This window comes from Chenopodium album, chromosome 7 (assembly GCF_948465745.1).
Source record: "Chenopodium album chromosome 7, dcCheAlbu1.1, whole genome shotgun sequence".
Taxonomy (NCBI): domain Eukaryota; kingdom Viridiplantae; phylum Streptophyta; class Magnoliopsida; order Caryophyllales; family Amaranthaceae; genus Chenopodium; species Chenopodium album.
The window spans coordinates 56,270,359-56,282,255 of NC_137840.1; positions in this window are offsets into that span (position 1 = coordinate 56,270,359).

Here is an 11,897-nt window from a genome sequence, read left to right on the forward strand (position 1 = left end):
ATTATGTGAGGAATAAATGCTAGAAGTAGAAATGTAATTTAGGGACGGAGGGAGTGTAGTAATAACCTCATCTATAAAATCAAATCTTAGTGATTAAAGTCAATTGGTGGTTTGTACACCCGGGTGCATGGTACACCCAAATTAAAGCGGAAAGAAAATAGCAAATAATTATAAAGTATATCATGAATTTATAAAAGAACATATCACTAAAATATAATGAACACAGTATATTATGAGATACTTATTATCAAAAAGGTAAAACATAATTATGAATTGAGTTTTACCAATAATTTAATGTCAAATCATTTCAAAATATTACTTTTGAATTAGAAAATATTCAGATTTCAAAATTTTCTCTATCTAAAATAAATTTTACACAAATATAATTCAAAATTTCTTTCTTAAATTTCAAAAATTCGAAATTCAAAATATAAGAACATATTATATTAGTATAAAGAACATAATTTGTATTATTATACCCAAAGAACATAATTTGTATTGTTATAACCAAAGAACATGATTAATATATATTATCTTAAAGAACATTGTTTGTATTGTTAAGAATATATAGTTTATACTCAAAGAATATATTGATCAAGACTTAAAAAAACATATTTCATTGAAATTAAAAAAAAATGATAAAAGAACATTCATCAAAATAGGATGAACATCATCTTCAATCTTAGAAAATAACACCAACACATAAAAATTAATAACAAAAAATATTTGAAAATGTCTTTTCTCTCAATAACGAATTTGTCAATTACATTGATATTTCAATTAAATGATTAATCAAAACGATAAAATCAACTCCGAAATAACATTAAATCACTTTGAAATTCAAAATTTACCATAATTTCTCTCTCTATAAACCCAATTTCTTTCTCTTAACAAAAAAAAATAAAATTTTGTTTTATCAAAAGTAATGTGGAATGTTCTGTCAAAAAAAAAAAAAAAAAAAAAAAAAAAAGTAATATGGAATGTTAATAATGAATCAAGGAATAAAAATAACAAATCAATCTTTTAAATCAAGAGGAGAATTATTTTGATTTATTTTTTCTCGTGTACTTTGTATTTGTATACAATGTTCTTTCCGCATTTTTATAACAAATGTATTTTGACCGGGTGTACCATGCTCATGGTACACTTGGGAGTCTGATTAAATTTTCAATTAAAGTAATTATATTACCTTTATAAAACTTATTCCATTGCCTTTCAACAATAAAATCATACTAGGTTTAAAATTATTCAAATAATCAAATAGTTACCCTAATATTGTTCAATGTACACTAATATTATTGTAACCGGGTGTGTGCAAAAGTTTATTATTTTTTTAGGTATGTAAATGGTTTTATATGACTGATCTTGTCAACGGTTCATATTTTAATAACTCTATTGATAAGTGTATACAAGATAGGTATACAGAATTTGGATTATTATTAAAATCTCCTTTTTCCTCCTTTCTCTCTCCTCCTTTATTTCTCTCACCAAAACCCTAGCCTCCATTGTTGAATTTTGAAGGGGCTTTCATCGATTTTAATCGGTGGAAAGCCCCAATCCTTGTTTCTTTATTGTTTTTTTAGGTTTATAATAATGCTTCCTCCTTTTGGGAGGAACTTTTCTCCCTCGAAAGAAAGGGTTTCCGATCTCCTTCAAAATACAAGGGTTTTTTTACCTCCTTCGAAAGACAAGGTTTATCTCCACTTTTCGAGGGAGAAATTTCTTAGTTTTGAATCCATGGTAGCAGATCTAATGGATTTCCGTGAAATTATATTTCGTTGGTGAAAAAGTTATCAAGTTTTTGAATACGAACAGATGAATCAGAAGGAAAACATCCTCACGGCTACAAAGGATCGTTTGATTGTCTCTCCAACAAGGCTGTAATTTTCAGCGATATAAGCGGGAGATGCTCCGTAGTGCAAGATCTACTCGACGATCGTAGTTTTTATGAAGGAAAATTCTATTTGATTCAATATCTTATGTATTTGTTAACATCGAATCTCTATTGTAGATGTCGTATGACTTTTAATTAATGAAATATTTTTGCTATTAAAAAAAAAGGTATACAGAATCACTTATAAAAAAACAATAATAATAAATAAAAAAAAGACAGGTATACGAACATTGCCCATAAAGGAGTAGGATATTTTTTTTTTTTGGTGTTTAGAGAGCCATAAGAGCGGATAATGATAATCAATCCCAAAATCTCTGTAACCGGGAAGGAAGCTCTAACCACTTGCCTCACTCTTAGGAGTACCATATTTTGGGATTGAGTTTTTTATTTTATTTAATTTTAAATTATTACAAAGTGATCTTTCTATTTCAACTAATACCTAATCGAATAATCCATACATTTTTGGATCACAACTTAGGGCCTGTTCATATTTACTGAACTGAGCTGAACTGAACTGAACTGAACTGATTGGAGCTGAACTGAACTGAACTGATTGGAGCTGAACTGAACTAAACTGATTGGAACTGAACTGAACTGAACTAAGCTGAAATGAATATTTTATGAGAGAGGGAAATTAAGAGCTGAACTGAACTGAACTGATTGGAGCTGAACTGAACTGAACTGAACTGAACTGAAAATAAGTAAATATGAACAGGCCCTTAGCATTAGCAATATAATAACCTAGTTGTCTGCTTTTTTCCTACCATAGAATTGATTTTAAGAAAAGAAAAATACTTTGAATAGATTTTGTGTATTCCTAGAATAATGCCGCAATGTCAAAGTTGGTGCGAGACCTCACCTAATCATGTGTAGTTTAGTTAAGAAAGCACATTATAATCTTGTTTTACGTCCTAATTGATTATATTTTATGTACTTGCTTGTTGCATGTTACTGTTAACACCTTCTTTGTTGGGTTTTGGGATACACCCTAGCTTTTTAATATTTGGAGGCCACCATATTATAATGTCTTACTATTATAGTTACAAATCAATGGCTTGAATATATAAAATTCGTCTTGCAAAAATATACTCCGTAATATGACTAGAGGTTGTAATTTTGTTGTCATTATTTCATAAAAGTCGTTGAATCTTGGTGTAATATTTGTTTGAATATGCCTCGAATGAATCTCAATACATTTAAATAAATAAACTCTCTACCGTAATCTTTTACATAGATTTTAATGATCTCATCTATATCTATACTCTACACTTAGTTAGTTAGTATTTAAAAACACAAACCACACATTACTCATATGCCACATGTCATCACAAATCACTCATATGCCACATGCCACCTTTATCAAAAAATAAAGTTTATGTCTTTATGCATTCTGTAACTTGCAAATTTAAGTAAGGAAATTAAGTGTTTTAACTACACCAAAATAAAGTCGTAGTCTTTCATATCCTAAACTTAAAATAAAGTAATAGTAAAAAAAAAAAGTTGAGCTAATTAGTCCCCATTATATAAACATATAAAGTACAATAAAACAATGCTGACTCATATAACATAAATAAACAACACATTACAAGGAAAATATTCTAAGTAATAACCCGTACATGAAACGGACCAGAAGGCTAGTTATTAGTAAACCACGTAAATCTGCATATTATTCTTGTTTTTTGTTACTATATTACCAGTACAACAATACATATCCTAATAATTGTAAAGAAAAATAAAGTTGATGTAAATCATTTTAAATTCAATTTAATCTAAAAAAATAGTAATGCAAAAGTATTTTAAATTTGTAATGTAAATATAAAATGTTAGACATGCATGGACCGACCCTTTTTTTCTAACATTTGTCCAAGAAAAATAAAGTTTTCAACTGGCCCTTCTTTCATTCTATTTCAAGAGAAAACAAAAGGAGTAATTTGTGCATATGAATCAAGCTTGGATTTATTTGAACAATCTATCAATGATCTTAGAATAACCTAATTCATTAGAAACCAATTTATTTTGTCTTTTACACTAAAGGGTTGAAATAAAATCTAAAATGAATGAAAGTTGCAAACCAACTTAACTTAAAAAAGGAATATAATTTTTTTTATTTATCAAATTCTTTTTTACAAATTGTTGCAAATTGTTGCTTTATTCACCAACTCTATAATATCCTTAGGTGCAAGAAAACTAAAGTAGATGGAGCATGCGGTAAAAGATTAAAAGTTCCTATATATAATTGCATGAAATGAAAACGACTTGTTGAAAAATTTTCAAATATTGGATCAATAATTATCTTTTCAATTTTATTTTATTTTTGAGTTTTTGTAAAAATTTCTTTTAAGGATGCATGATAGAAGGGGTTAATTGATTGAGCTCATTGAAATGCAAGTAGTCAAGTCACAATCTAAGATGATGACACGTGGGGATAGGGGGACATCAACGGTAAAATATTGTCCCACATACATAAAAATAAATCAAAGAGGTTGTAACATTATTGAAATTAATTAATTAGTTTTGTTACACTAGGTTCAAAAAATATTTGTATCCAAGTATTTGGAGTGATTGTGACATTGCTTAATTAGTAGGGAAGAAGCTTGATGTGGGCGGTGGAATGATTTAAAACTATAGGTTTAATTTAAAAATAATGGATAGAAATCTAGAGGAAGATGAAAATGATACATAACCCACAATTCTTAATTGTTAGCTAGATTGAATGTAATGAGACATACAAGTGGCAAAATAATTTGGTATTGAAGTGTATTTTCAATTGCAACAAATCCGGGGAGATAAATTTGGTAGGTCCATCTTTTTATGTACATGATAGTGAAGTTCTTGCATGTAGGAGGAATTTGCTTCAATCATGTAAAAGAATTTACTATTCATGTCCATTTTCAAATAGTTTATGTTTTGTTGACTTGTTATCGCATTTATTATTTGCCAATTGTTTGTACTATTCTTGAGCAACTTTAACGTTTGCCATGCTACATAAGCTTTTAAACTAATTATCATTATATTTTGGTAAGTTTAATTTTCAAGCAAATTAGTTAGGCAAAGCTCCAGCTAATTGAGTTTTCTATCTCCAATGGTCAAGCTAGTAGCTATAAAATTATTGAAATTGCAAGAAAATCCCTATTTACAACCATTGACATTGGCGAAGTTAAACTCAAATAACAAGATCAATTAATTATTTCACTAAGTTTGTAAAAATCTTATTACAAACAATTACAAGCTAAATCCCTGTCATCAAATGTTAAAGAGGGGAAGGGGCTTAAAGCTAGAAGGAATGAATTGCATACATATATGAAGGTGATGAAGTAATAGGTATGTTAAAAAAAGGTATATAATCATAAAAAGGGGAACACAAACTATTAGGTCAGTCAAGTCTGACCAAATAGATTGTGCGGCGGAGGAGATGACGATGACGAAGATGACATCAATGGTGGATCTTCTTCCCCCCTGTAGGCGACAATGACGATGATGACATCAATGGTGAAGGAGAGAAGCGAGGTCATTCATGGAAGGTATGTTAAAAAAAGGTATATAATCATAAAAAGGGGAACACAAACTATTGGGTCAGTCAAGTCTGACCAAATAGTTTGTGCGGCGGAGGAGATGACGATGACGATGACGAAGATGACATCAATGGTGGATCTCCTTCCCCCTGTAGGCAACAATGACGATGATGACATCAATGGCGAAGGAGAGAAGCGAGGTCATTCATGGCAGAAGAGAGAGAAAGTTTGATTCTGGCATTTTTCAAAAAAAATGCCCCAAAAAGTCGAATTGATGCCCCATATACTTTTTATTAATTTCTCTCTCTACTTTTTTGCATACCCAATATAAATTTACCTTTTCAATAACTTTTATTATTCTTATTTATGCTTATTAATTCCCGTGAAAATTGCCCATAAGGGACTTCAATAAGTAGGGACGGACAGAGTATCATTTATGGTTGTGTTTATAATATTCTTTTCTAGAGGTTAGATGATATCCTCTATTGGTTGTATTCATGGCTTGATGATATCCTCTGTTGGCTATATGATATCATTTATGATTATGTCTATGATATTGTTTATTGATTGGATAATATCCTCTATTGACTATATGATATCCTTTTACTGGCTAGATGATATCCTCTATTGGTTGTATTCATGGCTGGATGATATCCTCTATTGGCTACATGATATCATTTATGATTGTTTCTATGATATCCTTTATTGGTTAGATGATATCCTCATTGGCTATATGAGATCATTTATGATTATGTCAGGGATATCCTTTATGTTAGTGGATCATCTCAACCAAAAGCTTAAGTTTATGGTTCAAGCCTAGGAATATGTTTTATACTCTATCACTGCCCCTCCCATGAAAGGCCCTTTGGGCTTAAAATATGGATGCAATACAAGCCCACTCATACCTGGCGAAAATTAATTCTACTTTGAAAGAGGGGTGGATGAGATTTGAACCCGTGACCTTTAATCACGTTGACTCCGATAATGTGTTAGTGGACTAATCAGCCAAAAGCTTAAGCTTATGGTTGAGGCCGAGGAATATGTTTTATACTCTATCACATTATATGATATCCAGCCATGATATCATATAGCCAATAGAGAATATCAAAAATTCGCTGGACTGACGCAATACCTTCTTAAAGGGGAAATGGAAAAGAATGGACACCATTAATGGATTAATGAACGAATGAAGTGGTGGAAACATCCAACTTCTAGGTTTTTTTTGTGATAATATATTTTTTTTTAATTTTTTAAGATGCTAAAACACAATTTGAACATTTTTAATGCATAAAAAAATAAAAAATAATGATAAAGTTAAAGGAATAGGATTGAGATGCGTCACTCTGTATGAATTGCAAAACTACTATGGGCCTCTTCTGATTTACTGAATTGAGTTGAAATGAACTGAATTGAAATGAACTTATTGGAGCTGAATTAAACTGAACTGAACTAAACTGAACATTTTATGAGAGAAGGAAATTAAGAACTGAATTGAACTGAATTAAACTTATTGGAGTTGAACTGGACTGAACTGAACCGGAGTGAAAATAAGCTAAAAAGAACAAGCCCTATGTGAATATGTGAAAATTTTAAAGTATAGCCGTCTATACCTTGCTTGGTACAAAAAAAAAATGTGGAAAGAACATGTGTCTGTTTTTGTAAGCACATGTAGCTATTTTGTAAAGAACATATAGCTGTTTTGTAAAGAACATCCTTTTTTTTTTTTTTTTTATCTAAAGAATATATGTATTATTAATAATGAACATAATAATACTATTATGTAATGAACATTATTTATATGTGTCCATCATAATTTAAAGACAAAATTCAAATAACATTTCACAATTATCAATGAATATTATATCACAAATAAAAGTACATTACTCTGACAATCCAATAACATGGATATAATATATGTTTTTTTTACTCTTTTTTGGTGCAAATATGTTCTTTTTACTTTAGGTATAGGTTCATTAGATTCTAATAGTATGTTCTTTTCACTACAACTGTATGTTCTTTACATTTATATAATATGTTCTTTTCGCAAAACGTCTGTATAATGCACGGTACAAACACATGTAGGAACCACACACTGGTGGATATGTTTTCATTTCTTAATCATCTTCCTTGATTGTTTTCAAATCTCTAGGATTTACGTCAATACATACAATTAAACATATCATAGATGATTCACTATATGTATTATGATTCACCCAATTATGTTTGATCTCTAAATTTTTGACTCCTTTGAAAAATCTATCACAATATGACACTTTTAGAAGCATATCATTGTTGATGCATCATTATTCCCATAAAGTAAATCCTTTAATTTTTAGCTTCTTTCCTTTTCTTATTATACATTTTCTTTTTTCAAAATCTCTAAATTATGAAGTATTAGCTATATTTTCTCCACATTGTTCAAAAAAGTACACTGATGAGAAGCTAAGTACTTTATATACTTTTTAAAATAACTCCATTGCATTTTAAAATTTAATAATTTAATTTTTTTGGTGCAAAATAATTTAATTAAATATACAAAACTTCACTAATTCTACTTAACTTGCAAATTGCATTGACAACAATTACAAACGCAAATAAGTGCTTGAAGATACCGTTATTCATTAGTATTTAATATAAACAGCTAAGAAAATAATAATTGTGGGAAAAATATCATCACACTTTTGGTAACGAATCAATCTAATGTTACACTTAGAAATTAACATATTTATAAGAATCAGTAAATACCCAATAAAGAAGAGATAATTGGAAAACTTAAGGCATTAAATTCAGTAATTATTTTTGTATATAAAAATAAAAAGTAATTTTAATGCTCTATAATTTTGTTTTTCGTTCTTCTTCTTTTGCTCAATCCTCTCATATTTCTCTCAAAGTTAAAGATCATCTTATTAGGCTGACTAATCTCTCTAAATCAAAAGTAAGACATTTCTTATTTCTTTATTACTTTTGTTTTGTTTATACTACTTTTTTGCACAGCTTTCATATTATATAATTTATGAAAATACGATCACCATAATAATTGTATTAGCCATGAATTTTAATTATTGAAATAAGTTAGTAAACGTGATGCTTTGGAATTAAAAGAAAAAAAAAAAATTAAATTTTGACGGAAAATTTTATTATGCTCTTGTTTTCTATGTATTGATTTTTTTTTTTTTTTTTTTAATATTAATTCTTTATGTATTTATTCGACTAAATTTTCTTTTTATGTAGTCCTTTTGACTTTCACATGCAATCCTTACTTTGTGGATGAACGTAAAATATCTTAATTGGAAAATCGTTGGAATTGGGAGGAAGACATGAATTCAAATGTCGTCTTCATTTTATGATTTCGTCTCAATTCTTTCAATGATGAAAAAAAAAAGAGAGTATAATTTTTTTTTTTAAAAAAAAACGATTTTGTTATGTTTTAATTTTGGGGTAATGCTATATGTAGCCCTAAGGGCTATATATAAGCATTAAATACACACTTAAAAATTGTATAAAATTAGGAATTCATGACAAAAACACGCGTAAATCAGTGTAATTAGTGTTTATATTTTTATGATTTCTTAACTTTTTACAATTTTCAAGTGTAAATTTAATGCTTATGTAGCCCAAAGGTTGTGTATAACATTTTCCTTAATTTTAAGTCATTAATTTTATAAGAAATTAATGAAATTATTGATATGTATACTTTGTTAAGAAAATTAAAGTAACCTTAATTCTATCACATTTATTGAAAAACTTTTGTAATTAATGCCCACTATTTTAGAGTAACTCCAATGGCAAACTAATTGTCAGCCACATAAGTTTCTAAGCTAATTGTCATTTAAACTCTAATGGCTAGCTAATAGTTTATTATTTAAATGGACCACATATCCTTAATTTACGTACATTGATAAATTTCATTTTATTTATTCTACCCAGTAATTTGTTTTTATTTTAGCAAGTATTTTTTCCAACCTCTAATGGTTAAGCTAGTAGCTATGGATTATTTAATATTGCAAGCAATTCCATAACTACAACCATCGGAGTTGCTCTTAGTACTCGAGGCGTCCCTAAATAGTGGCCTATTTCTCTTTATTATGTGAGTAAAAATATTAGAAATAGACCACTAATTTAGGGATAGATGGAGGTAGTAGAAAAGAGTATGACACACTACCCACATTAATTTAGTCAACAAGGGAGTGGATAAATTATCTTGGACACAACATTTTATGTTTTCGCTCTAATTTATTTTTTTCACCACTCTCCAATATTTACAAAAATTTGTTTTACACTAATCTATGAACTGGCATTCAATAATTTTGCATAAACCTTGAAATTTAAAACCCTAAAAAAAGAGTTTTTGTTTCTTTCTTTTTTTTAATAAAATCAATTCATTAACAATAACGCATATGACATCTATAAATGAAATCTAAATCAATAAATACATAAAATTGAATCAAATAAGGGTTTTCTTTTCCCTAAGAAAAGAGTTTGTAACATAAATCTCATAACAAAAGCTAAATTAGCAGCATAATCTCTTACATAGAAAAATAAGGACTAATTTCTACATTTCAATATATTTTTTGCACTTTTTTATTGTCAAAATCTAATGAGATACAAGTGTCAATTAGAACAAAGAACTAACCAATTTGCAATTGAGCCTGTACAAGATGCGAGTCTAATTGAGTAGATAGAATTCAAAAATAGCTAGATAGATCCTAATTGTTACAAAAATTGAAGGTTAGTTTATTATTAGTCTTAGGGCCTGTTCACATTTACTTAATTTCAGTTCAGTTCAGCTCCAATCTAGTTCAGTTTGGTTCGGTTCAGCTCCAATCAGTTCAGTTCAGCTCCTAATTTCCCTCTCTCATAAAATATTCATTTCAGCTTAGTTCAGTCCATTTCAGTTCAACTTCAATCAGTTCAGTTCAATTCAGTTCAGCTCCAATCAGTTCAATAATACAGTTTAGTTCAGCTCAGTTTAGTAAATGTGAACAAACCCTTAGTCAAAAGGATGAACATAAATTGCAATATTTGTATCTATTTATGAAAAAGTTCCCAAAAACACCAAGTTTCATTAATTAAAGCCGTATGACATCAATAATTGACAATTAATGACAGAAAACAAATTCAAACAAAAATTAATCAATGAATGCTAACAATCCAAATACATATATATAACAATTCAACACATTATCTGTTGGTTGTCTCGTACAACTTTATAAATGGATTTGTTGTCGGCTTTATAATTTTGTTAAGAAGAAATTTTTTATAATAACTTCATAATCTGAATCTGAGCAAATAGTATTCCAAAGTAATCCAAACCCTTTTAAAAATTCTGACAAGATAAATTATTTATGATTACACCCTTCACTCTGATACAATTATTTTGTCAAAATTTTGATGGAATAAAAAACTTTTCAATTCTCACAAACCAAGGACGGAACCAAGTTATCCATGTGGGCGGAACCAAGGGTCTAGGAGGGCAGGGGTGGGCCTTAGCCTCCCCTTGGTTTTGGTTATCTATTAAATGTTGGTATGAGAATGATGAGATTATGTTGGTTTTATTATACTTGAGTTGGTTTGGGTATAAATTGAGTTTTTTAGGCCTCATGACCATTTCACTTTTCTTGTATCATTCTTATTTGACATTTCAATATATTTCATATTATTTTATGCGTGAGGTATTACTACATAGTTTGTTTCCCTAATAAAATATTTCTAGTTCCGTCATGTCTTGTACATAGTTAGCAAAAGAGTACATACTACAAAGTTGAAGCGTTTTTAATAAAATTGTTTTTATTCTTACGTAATTTATTCAATTACATACAGTATTAAAATAATTTATGCTTCTCTTCTTGTGTAGGTAAAATTAATTGCTCTATCATAAACAATTGAAGTACGTACTCATGCCTAGCAACAACCGGTTTAATATTGGTATGCTACTCTCAAACATTTGGATTAAGCACTTGTTATTTAAATTTAGGCTTTTAACCCTAATCATCTATGCAAATCCGAGGTTTGATTCATATATTGATAAAGACATTCACAATATTGGTCTTAAATCAATACTTAATCACCAAGATAAAGAATTAAAGGGTTCTAATTCTAATTCTAAGATACTCGTCGACAAGATAAATATAACTTCATCATTATTGTCACGGCCACAACCACCACCACCACCATCGCCAGTAGTAGACTCATTACCATTTTGCCTATCATCATCGTCGATATCACTAGATACTTCACCATCGTCGTTGGCCTTAGTAGATCACGATATAATTGGCAACGAGAGTGGTTTTCATTCCATGTCAATAGATGATATGATAAATTGCAAAAGGGCATCTCATAAGACAAGTAAAAGTGTTACTAAACGATACAAGCCTCGAGTACCATCGTTGCCTCCTCTTACATACATGCAAGATGGAATGGTAACTCGATTTCATAGAAAGTGTATCGATGGTAGATTAATCATAGAGGGTGAGAGCATTGATATTCAGGCG